General features: G+C 44.8%; 1 pseudogene; it reads right to left on the bottom strand.

The window, feature by feature from the left end:
• Nucleotides 1-3,087: 3,087 nt before the first annotated feature.
• On the bottom strand, nt 3,088-3,666 carry LOC116987726 (annotated as a pseudogene).
• Nucleotides 3,667-12,034: the final 8,368 nt, after the last annotated feature.

Here is a 12,034-nt window from a genome sequence, read left to right as displayed (position 1 = left end):
TTAGATCGGCGGCTTGGAGTTCCAGAATCGGACGCTTTTCGGTCGGAGTCCGCGCCGCACCCACGGCTAGAAGCTCCGCAGCTGCTCCATGGTGTTAAAGTCGGAGCTCCCAACACTGGCGATCCTCGGCAAAGGATCCCAGGCTCCGCGATGGTAAGTCCGCAGCTTGCCTGCTGCTTGAAGCTCTGGGCTGGTCTCCAGTCTGGAAAGGCCACACCATACCAGTTGGTGGGCCGCGGGTGGTGGGGGGTGAAGATGCGACATGGAAAATAGTCGCATCTCCGTTGAGGTAAGTGAGTGAAAACGGTTTCCCCTATCCCCCCGCCCCCTTCCCCCACCCCCACAACAGACATAACGAGAAACATTAAAATATACATTTAGCCACACAAAAAATAACAATAAAAGCTAAAAAAACACACGAGCTGCTGGCGAGGCTGTCGTTCGCAGCGCCACCCGGTGGAAAGAAAGATTGTAAGTAATGGGGAGGAAACTGGAGGTAAGAAAAGGCCAGGGTGAACTAAACAGGGCCGGCACAGAGACATGGAAGGGCAAGGTGTAAAAACAAGATATCAAAGGGGATGAGGATCAAGGAAATTGTAGATCCTCTCGCCCCAAGCATTTATTTTACATTTTTATTTCTCACCTTAACGCCACGTCCTCTAGTCTTGGACATTTCTACGCTGGGAAAAAACTGACTGTGTACCATAACTAAGCCACAACGAATTTTATTTAAGGTTATAGGTTTTCTTTCAGGTTTACCCGTTAACCTCTGACAGTAAACGATATAAACATGTTCAACCTCACCTTGCACCCCATAATCCAGGCAGTATTCTGGCAAAACTCCTCTGCAACTTCCCAAAGCCTTCACATTCTTCCTATAATGACCAGTAGACCAGATATACACGCAATACTACAAATGTAGCCTAAACAAAATCTTAGAGTGCATCATAACTTTGTAAAGATTTCAATAAATTAGTCCCTGAAAGATAACAAGGAAGAAAACAAAAATTTGCTCCGTTGAATAAATCAGACTGCTCTTAAATCTTGCCTGTCATTGGTTGTGCTTGATATTTTTGTTATATTTTGGAGTCTAATGGTTGCAAGATTGGAATTTGCATTGGGTGGTAAACAATCAGGCTGTCAGTTAACAGTGCACTAATGACAGACTGGAACTAGTATAGAATATAGTTTTACACTGGCTTTGTGCTAAGTACCAAAGCAACAACATGGGCACAATACAGTATCTCACCTGAACCAGTAATACAATGCAATTGGATTTGTAGATATAATCGTCACATTCAGCGACTATTTTCCACAAAGCCCACCAATAGTTGGTGGTTTCAGTCCTCGGACATCATTCACTACCCCTTTGCCCAGCTCTGAAATCTTGGGGTCAGCTTCCCGTCCCCGCGGGCCCTGTTGGCATCAGACCAGATATCTGGTCTGTTCAGCTCAGACCTAAGACACCCTCAGTTCTCCTTCCTGCAATGTGAGGGCCAGATCTGGCACCACAAGCTAGGCCGACATGCTGCCATTTGCCTGGTCATGAAATCGGCTCCCGAATTATTTTCAGATGAGATGGGAAGCCCTCTCCCCTGGATGTGAATGATCATTTGGCCCAAGTGCAGGGCAGCTCTCGCTGCTGTTCAAGGTAATATTTATGCATCAATCAATTACTAAAGTGGGTTATGTGGTCATTATCACATTGCTCTTAGTGGAAACAGTGCAGCTAATTTATACGTGGCACATGGAAACAATAGTGACCGCTTTAAAAAGTGCTGTGACATGTTTCATCTTGAAAGTGATGTCAAAGGCTTTATGTAATAGCAAGCCCTTCATTTCTTTTCACTTGGAGGTTTGAGCCCATGACTTTTAAATAGAGTATCACAGGTAACTGAGGAAATGTTACAGGCCAACGGCACACACTAATTTGATTATTGGGTGTTATAGTGTTACACTCTGAAATATTTTCCAGATATTTCAGACTTTTAACAGATGCCAACACTAAAGCCTTCAGGCTTCACACTAACTTTGATTTTTTTTTTTGCTCTAAAACAAGATTCAGATGCTCTATTGGGATGCTTACCAGAAAATAGCTTGTGTTGTCTTCTCAAGGACTGACAGTGAGTGATTTTCTGAAAGGTATATCAGAAAAATATGTTTTTCCCTCATCGGCAGTTGTTACTAGTGTTGGACATTCACACACAATGCGCTGTGGAGTTAGGCTTATGACTGGTGGTGGAGGGGAGAGAGGGATGGGGCTGCGGGTGAACCTGGTTCGTTACACACACCGTGCACTGTGGCAGAGCACTGTGTACAGATACCTGACTCCCAAACTATTGAGTTTTGTGCTCCGTACAGTCATGGCCAGAGGTCATGTGGTAGTCTGAGGAAATGCTATCAGGAATCTCTCAGGAAGATAGACGTTTGTGTAAAGAGTTGGGAATAGCTGGGCACTAAATCATCTAAAGTATTCCACAACCTCCCACAAATTGCACGGTTTGCTCCTGGAACTCCAGCTTCCTCTCACACTCCAAAGACGGACAGGTTTGTAGGCTAATTGGCTTGGTATAATTGCTAATTGTGCTTTAAATCTCGACCGCCGGCCTGCGGCCTACAACAATCTAAAGCCGCGGTCTCCGGTGAGGAGAGCCGATCCTGGACTGACTGGACTTTGGTCCTGTACACGGGGGGGAAATGGAGGAGGACTGGCCAAATTTTTGTGCCTTCCACCACAGTAATGAATGCTGTGGTGGATGTTTGTGTTACAGTTTTATTGTGTGTTCTTTATTATTGCACTGCTGCTGACAACCCAAATTTCCACCAACCCTGGTTGTGTGGCAATAAATTATTTCTATCTATCTATCTATCTATCTATCTATCTATCTATCTATCTATCTATCTATCTATCTATCTATCTATCTATCTATCTAGTGTATGTAGGATAGTGCTGGTGTGCAGGGATCGTTGGTCAGTGTGGACTCGGTGGGCCGAAGGGCCTGTTTCCATTCCACAGTGGTGCTGCTGGTAGAGCTGCTGCCTCACAGGACCAGAGACCCGGGTTTGACCCTGACCTTTTTTTTTATATACATAAAGGTTAATTTTAATTTATTTGCATTGTGTCACCTCCAGTGTTGATTTCACATGTTTAGCCGCTGCTCTGTTTCGCAGCCAGCCTCTTGTCTCTCCCTTCAGCAATGGTAAGGCAGATACCCTTCCCACGAGGCAGGGAAACCCATGGCTTGTGTCCCTTTCCAATAACAAAAATGTTGGAAAGCCTGGTAATAAAGCTATTTCCATTAGCATCCTTCATGTGAGCAACATCAAAAACCCAGGATGCCTCTCCCGGTTTGTCATTACTCCAATACTTCCCAAGTTAGCACCTCCTATCACCATACACAACTTGCCTGGGTCAAACTTAATGAAGTCTGTGATCTTGCCAGTATTCAGGTCAATCTGCACAGTATGGTTGACCTTGATTAGAGGATCTGGATAGCGAATAGTTCACGCATCATGTGTAACAAGGTGTGGGATTCCCTTGGTGCCCACTCGAATCCTCCTCACTTTGCACAGCTTGTCCTTTGCCTCCTGAGCAGCGATTCGATGCACAGCAAAATGACCTCTTGTATCATAGATCAGACGGAAGATCCTGACCTTCGGTGCCATCTGTGTGGAGTTTACCACTTCTCCCCGTGACCGCATGGTTTTGCTCCTGGTACTCCGGTTTCCTCCCACATCCCAAAGACAGGTAGGTTTGTTGGTTAATTGGCCACTGTAAATTGTCCCTAGTATGTAGGGAGTGAATGAGAAAGTGGGATAACATGGAACAAATGTGAATGGGTGATAGATGGTCGGGGTGAGGACTCAATGTGCTGAAGGACCTGTTTCCATGCTGTAATTTTTAATCAACCACAATAGGTTTCCACTTCAAAGAAAAATAAAAGAGAGGAGACAAAATTAACCAAAGTCAACAGACAGTGCGAAGAAATGGAATCAGCTGCAGTCTCTGTGGAGGGATCTACAACTCTTCAATTAGGCTGAGTAATCTTGGAATCCATCTGATAATCGTTGCAAGATGGTGTCCTCAAAACACAGAATCATTGACACCAATAATGGTAATTATTATTAGCAGAAAAAACAGTTCTAATTGTGCGTTGCATTATTAGTTCAACATAATAAAGGATTTCCTCAATTTTCCCTCAACATCCAGAGGAATAGATTAGGTAGATGCACAGAGCCTCTTGCCCAGGGTAGGTGGATTGAGAGCTAGAGGACATAGGTTTAAGGCAAAGGGGAAAATATTTAATAGGAATCTGAGGGGTAACATTTTCACACAAGGGGTGGTGGGTGTATGGAACAAGCTGCCAGAGAGCGTAGTTGAGGCAGGGACTATCCCAACATTTAAAAAACGGTTTGACAGGTACATGCATAGGACAGGTTTGGAGGGATATGGACTAAATGCTATGGACCAGGTGGGACTAGTTTAGCTGGGGCATGTTGGCCAGTGTGGGCAAGTTGAGCCGAAGGGCCTGTTTCCGCATTGTATGACTCTATGACTCTATTCGAACTCCATCACCAGAAATCCAAACAATTTGGTGAAGAAATAAAACAGTAACAATATTGCATCTGAAGGCTGGCCAGGGCAGTGATCGTGAACGAACAGTGTGACTTGTTGGCAACACCTTCCAATTACCCCCAAGCCAAATTGCAACCCAAAAAAAAGACAATAATGAAATACGCTTCAGTGAAATATTGGTTTGAAATGAGGCAATGGCCTTCTAGTTTTAAAATTAATCTTGAACTTTTCACGAGTCTTGAACTTATGTGGACAGAAACCAACTCCATCAAAGATGTTTGAAATGTTTCAATTAACTTTTGTTAACAGAAAAAAACATTTCTGGTATCATGAAAATAACCCAATAGCAAAGGTCAGTCCAGCATTCAAGTAAAGATTTACTCACAGCAAGCCTTAGTTTGTTCATGCTTCTTATTGCAAGGGTAGCTCACTGATTGCAGGGGGGAAAGTAGTTTCTGAAAAAGTTGCATAATTCAGAAATATTTGTTGCATTATAAGAACTATTAATTATTTGTCCCATAGTGAGGCAACTTTTGTGGTTACTTTTCCACCTTGTGGTGACATAAACTAGTGGAAAAGAGCTGGTTCAAGCTTCATACAGGTCTACCACTGCCCAGTCCATCTGGGCTCTGATCTCCAACTATCGAAGGGATTTATCGGAGTCACCGCATCAAAAAGGCAGCCAGCATCATCAGAGACCCACACCATCCTGGCCACACACTCATTTCACCCCTGCCTTCGGGAAAAGGTACAGGAGCCTGAAAACTCTAATGTCCAGGTTCAGGAACAGCTTCTTCCCTTCAGCCATCGGGCTATTAAACACTGCAACAAATAAGCTCTGAACCACAACAGTATGTGTGTATGTGTATATATATACACTGAGCTTTTTTTCTCTCGTTTATGTACTATGTTTACATATTCTGTTGTGCTGCAGCAAGCAAGAATTCCGTTGTTTTATCTGGGACAGATGACAATTGACTAAACTGAGTCTGATGCTGCCTAGTGCTGTGAAGGAAGATTAAAGGGCCTGTCCCACTGTACGGGTTTACCCAAGAGCTCTCCCGAGTTTAAAAAAAAATCAAACTCGTGGTAAGTACGTAGAATGTACGTAGCGGGTACGTCAGAGCTCGGGGACGTCCCTTAGTGGCTCGTAACGGTAACGGCAGGTACTCGGGAAACGCGGTAAGCTCGTGAAGTTTTTTTCAACATGTTGAAAAATGTCCACGAGAGCCCCGAGTACCTACGAGCGGCCATTACCGTAATTCTCCGAGTTCGAATCAGGGGAAACTCGGGAGAACTCTTGAATTACCTCGTACAGTGGGACAGGCCCTTAAACTACACTGATCCTTTGGCTTGATTTCCCTTTTAAGGATCTATTTGTGCTTAGAATCGTGTATAATCCATATGCAATCATGGAAATCAGAGAGAGTGTGGAGTCAGAGGAGAATAGTTTTCAGGTTGACAAGTTCAAATAATGCGTACTTTCCATATATTTCGATCTGAGAAAGATCTGTTTGAAGTCCGTCCAGTGAATTAATATATTGTACGGTTTTCATTTCCAACTAATGCTATGGAATAATACACTTGCAGTAACTGCAAACATTCAATGGGGAAGCTTACTTGTGTCTGACGGGACCAATCTGGGTAACTGTCTGACTTTGAAATGTGTATATCTATGTTAAATTTATTAATCTGCTAGCGTTTGGTCTTCTCTTTCCTGGAATTTGATGTGTGGTAGAAACATTTTGTTCCAATGAGATCTTGTTTTCTTAAACAATGAGTGAGCTAAGAAAGGGGAATGTGTTTTGGTGTAGGTCATTGAATGGCTGACGTGCTCCACACATCAGTTGTTTAAGTTTGGTGTTGTTTTATCATGGAGAAAGCAATGACACGAAGGAAGGAACTGCAGATGCTGGTTTACACCGAAGATAGAGACAAAATGCTGGAGTAACTCAGTGGTCAGGCTGAGTTACTCCAGCATTTTGTGTCTATCTTTAGTTCTACAAAGGATGTTTTGTTTACTTCATATGTGCAGAATTATTCAAGTAAATGAGGCCTACAACTCTGAAATTGATAAAAGAGAGTTGAAGGCACGGAGGAGGTGTGATTGACTACACAAATAAGTCAGGTATCTGAAAATAGACAAAATTGGAAAGATGTCATCTCATATTTTGCTTGGGCAGCTTAGACATAGAAACATAGAAATTAGGTGCAGGAGTAGGCCATTCGGCCCTTCGAGCCTGCACCGCCAATCAATATGATCATGGCTGATCATCCAACTCAATATCCTATACCTGCCTTCTCTCCATACCCCCTGACCCCTTTAGCCACAAGGGCCACATCTAACTCCCTCTTAAATATAGCCAATGACCTGGCCTCAACTACCTTCTGTGGCAGAGAATTCCAGAGACTCACCACTCTCCGTGTGAAAAATGTTTTTCTCATCTCGGTCTTAAAACATGTCCCCCTTATCCTTAAACTGTGACCCCTTGTTCCGGAACCCAGTGGTATGAATATTGATTTCTCTAACCAAGTAACCCCTGGATTCCCTCTCTCTCCATCCCTCCCCCACCCTAGTTGTACCAGCTACAAAGTCGCCTTGTTGAGTCTCATTGTCGGTACTCGTTCTCACCAAGCAAACAGCTGTCAATGGGCCCGTTCCCTTTATCATTGTTACTTTTTTGCATATCTTTCATTCATTTGTTCTATTTGAACCAAAGATCCTACAGCGAGCAAGGTAGCTCACTCGACGAAAAAGACGTGGTAGGGTCATGGGCAGATTCATGGGTCATCTTCGGCCCCATTTCCGTAACCGGCTTCCGTCTCCGCCATCTTTGTCCGCCTTAGCTGAGCAAAGATACTAGTGCGGAGACGGAAGCCTCGTTGAGTCTCATCGGCCTCACCAAGCCAACAGCTATCGATGGCTGTTGATAGCAAACAAACAGCAATCGAACAGTAAACATCCTGAACCACAGGTCAATACAGTGAATGTGGAAAACCTGAAACAGAAGCAAAATATGGTGGGAACACAAAGGAGCATCAGGACATGAAATAATTACAGGCAATTGTTTTCCTCTTATTATTGCTGACGCCTAACTTACTGAGCACTTCCAGTACTTTTTGATTTTGTTTATTCTAAACGTTTATAAGACTGAAAGGGAGAACCTTTCATTTACACCAAAATGCTGGGGAAACTCAGCGGGTGCAGCAGCATCTATGGAGCGAAGGAGATAGGCAACGTTTCGGGACCCGCTGAGTTTCTCCAGCATTTTGGTGTACCTTTGATTTTCCAGCATCTGCAGTTCCTTCTTAAACCTTTCATTTACAATGGGCAAAGGGGGCAAAGTGAAGATAATCTGTTTTGCAGTTAAAAGTTAAAGACAACTGCATTACATGGAGATGTGGAGTTTATTATAAGGTAAGTGACAGGTATAAAGCTTATTAATTTTACCTATAGTATTAACTTTAAATTTGCTTGCGTATGCAAAACATGCACTTACGCTTTGCGTGTGTTGCCTGTTCCGTTTAACACTACTCCAGATAATGCAGATGAAATATACCCTCAGTCGGATTCCAGACTTCCATATTAAAACAATTACACTTTAACCTTGGCAGATTAAGAGAGAGTTGAATGCGTTTGATATGACATGCAAGCGACTTTCAGCTTTGTAGATGTTTTTTTAAAAGAAGTCTAAAGTGCCAAGTGACTCTGTATTGCTAATATAATGACATAGTGAGAAAACCTAACAGCCGAAGGGCCTATTCCTATGCTATACTGTTCTATGCTCTATATTCTATACCCACTCACCACTGTGTTCGCCTCCCCTCAATGAGAAGGATAAGCTTCCAGAGGCAAAGGTTTGTGGAACGACAGTTCTGATTCCCTCCCACGGTATCCACCATTGCCGCTTGGAGTGCATACTGTCGTTGTGTCCTTGGGTAAGACACTTCACCCACCTTTGCCTGTGTGTGAATGTGTGTGAATGTGTGTGAGTGATTGGTGGTGGTCGGAGGGGCCGTAGGTGCAGATTGGCAGCCACGCTTCCGTCAGTCTGCCCCAGGGCAGCTGTGGCTACAGAAGTAGCTTACCACCACCGAGTGTGACTGAGGAGTGAATGAATAATGCGATGTAAAGCGCCTTGAGTATTAGAAAGGCGCTATATAAATCCCATCCATTATTATTATTATTATTGCCATCTTGATCCTTTAATATATTCATATAGACAATAGACAATAGGTGCAGGATTAGGCCATTTGGCCCTTCGAGCCAGCACCGCCATTCAATGTGAAGATGGCTGATCATCATAGTTAAATATCAACTTTTAAATATATATTTTCAACCATTCATAATAATCATAGATAGGGTAGACAGTCAGACCATCTTTCCCAAGGTGTAAAAGTCAAATACCTAAGGGCATAGGTTTAAGGTCAGAGGGGGAAAGTTAAAAGAAGATATGTGGACAGCAGCTGGTGGTGGAGGCAGATACACCAGTTCATGAGAGGAATAGATCAGATGGATGCACATAGTCTCTTGTCCAGAGGAGAGGAATCGAGGACCAGAGGACATGGGTTCAAGGTGAAGGCAAAAAGATTTAATGGGAATCTGAGGGGTAACTTTTTCACACAAAGGGTGGCGGGTATATGGAACAAGCTTCCAGAGGAGGTAGTTGAGACTGGGACTATCCCAACATTTAAGAAAGAGTTAGACATATACATGGATAGGACAGGTTTGGAGAGATATGGGCTAAACAAAGGCAGGTGGGACTTGTGTAGTTGGGACATGTTGTAGGCAAGGTTGGCCGCAGGACCTGTTTCCACGCTGTATGAATAGTTCTGTTTGTGGCTTTTAGATGGACACATGAATATGCAGGGAATGGAGGGATATGGAGCACATACAGGAGAAAAGATTAGTTTAATCAGTCTGAAGAAGGGTCTCGACCCGAAACGTCGCCCATTCTCTCCAGAGATGCTGCCTCACGCGCTGAGTTACACCAGCATTTTGTGTCTACCTTTGATTTAAATCAGCATCTGCAGTTCTTTCTTACACAAAGTTTAATTTTGGCACCGTTTGGCACTGGCATTTTAAGCTGAAGGGCTTGTTCCTGTGCTATACTGTTCAATGTTCTATGCTCTACCTGTCTAAGATGGAAGTGCAGATGCTGGAAAAATCGAAGGTAGATAAAAATGCTGGAGAACCCCAGCGGGTGAGGCAGGATCTATGGAGCGAAGGAATAGGTGACGTTTCGTCAGTCTTTTTCCTCTCAACCCTATGAAAGCATCTTCAGTCATTGTGAGTTGACTGATGACTTTTCTTATTCTGATTAGAAAAGCAGCTCGATCATTACCTGGTCCTGTCACTGAAGGGAACTACTTGCATGAATTTGATTCGAAAATAAAACACACAAATAGCAAATGGGGGCCCAGCAGCACTACTCCAGGCCCAGCAAAGGCCTAACTAATATTCTACTACCTTGAAAACTGAATTTTATCTCATCTATTGAAATGTTAAAGGGCCTGTCTCACGAGCATGCGACTCCATGCGGCAAGCGCGACCTAAAGGGCCGGTCCCACCAGCATGCACCTGCATGCGGCAAGCGCGACCTAACGTGTTTGCTTGAGCCATACGGCCTCGCGGGGCCGGTCCCACTTCGATCGCCGGAGCCGTATGGAGTTGTGCGGAGCTGGTCCCGACATCGCGCGGGGCTCCGAAAAACTGACCGTGTTTAAAAATTCTGCGCGGCAACGGCCTGCCGGCCCGCAGCCGCCTCGACGCCGTGTCACTCGACCTCCGCGCGGCTCCCGCTTCTCGTTTGGTCGCGCTTGCCGCAAGCAGGCGCATGCTGGTGGGACCGGCCCTTTAGGTCGCGCTTGCCGCATGCAGGTCGCATGCTCGTGGGACAGGCCCTTAAGGTATTTCTTTGTGTTTTTTTAATCACTGATTTCTAATTAATCATTTATTCACCATTAACTTTATCTTTTTGTCAAGTATTTCAGGTTTTTGAAATATGTTTACATTTGGAGAGTTGTTGGAATAAAATGAAAACGATTGCGATTCTGATATACTTACAGATTGGAAAAAAAGATTTTGTAACTGACAAATGTTCCTAAAACTATCGGATTTAATCCCTAAAGATTTCAGAAACGATTATCCCATCCAATTTATTTCTTTAACCTGATGGTAATTCAGTGATATGACTCACAAAGTACAGTGGAGTTATAACACCTCTTAGTGGATGCAGACTGCAGGGGCAGTAACACTGTGTGTTTAGTTTAGAGATACAGCGCGGAAACAGGCCCTTCGGCCCACTGAGTCCATACCGACCAGCGATCCCCACACATTAACACTATCCTACACATACACCAAGCCAATTTACCTACAAACCTGCACGCTTTTGGAGTGTGGGAGGAAACCCAAGATCTCGGAGAAAACCCATGCAGGTCAGGAGAGAACGTACAAACTCCGTACAGTCAGCACCCGTAGTCGGAATCGAACCCAGGTCTCCGGCGCTGCAAGCGCTGTAGGCAGCAACTCTACCGCTGCGCCACAGTGTAGGAAGGAACTGCAGATGCTGGTTTATATCGAAGATAGACACAAAAAGCTGGAGTAACTCAGCAGTTCAAGTTCACATTTATCGCCACATGCACCAATTACGGTACAGTGATATTTGAGTTACTTTGCAGCCACACAATTAAAAGAACACAACACAAATAAAAGAACGAAAGAACGTAACATAAGCATCCACCACAGTGATCACTGTGATGGAAGGCAATAGAGTTCAATCAGTCTTCCTCCTTTGTTCACCCGTGTTTGGGGCCTTGACCCTCCGTAGTCGCCCGATGTGCAAGCCCTCTCGTCGGGATGATCGAACCTCCGATGTCGGGACAGATGAAACACACTCTGCGGCTTGGAGTGCCCAAATCGGCCACTTTCTTACCAGAGACCGCGGCTTTTCGATGTTATAGGCCGCAGGCAGGCCAGCGGTCAGAGCTCTTCTCCGGCGATCCCCGGCAAGGATCCTTGGCTCCGGGATGGTAAGTGCATGCTATGCCCGCGGCTAGAAGCTCCGCAGACCGTGGCTTCACGATGTTAAAGTCAGCAGAGCCAGCGGTCGGAGACTTTCTTCTGGAAGTCCGCGCCGTGCTTGTGGCTGAAGCTCTGGGCCGTCTCTGGGAAAGGCCGCACCAATCCAAGTTGTTCGGCTGCGAGGGGGACTAGGAGAAAAGTTGCATCTCCGTCGAGCTAATTGGCTGGAGATGGTTTTCCCCTATTCCCTCCTCCCACCCTCCACATAAAAACATACCGAGCAACATTAGCACATACATTTAGACATACTAAAAAAAGTCAAAATGGCTGACACGCTTCTGGCGAGGCAGCCGCCCGCGGCGCCACCCGATGACCACGGCATCTCTGGGGAAAAGGAATAGGTCTCATTTCGGGTCGAGACCTCACCTATTCAT

The sequence above is a fragment of the Amblyraja radiata genome, chromosome 26 (genome assembly GCF_010909765.2).
Source record: "Amblyraja radiata isolate CabotCenter1 chromosome 26, sAmbRad1.1.pri, whole genome shotgun sequence".
Lineage (NCBI taxonomy): Eukaryota > Metazoa > Chordata > Chondrichthyes > Rajiformes > Rajidae > Amblyraja > Amblyraja radiata.
This window is presented reverse-complemented; position numbering and strand designations above follow the sequence as displayed.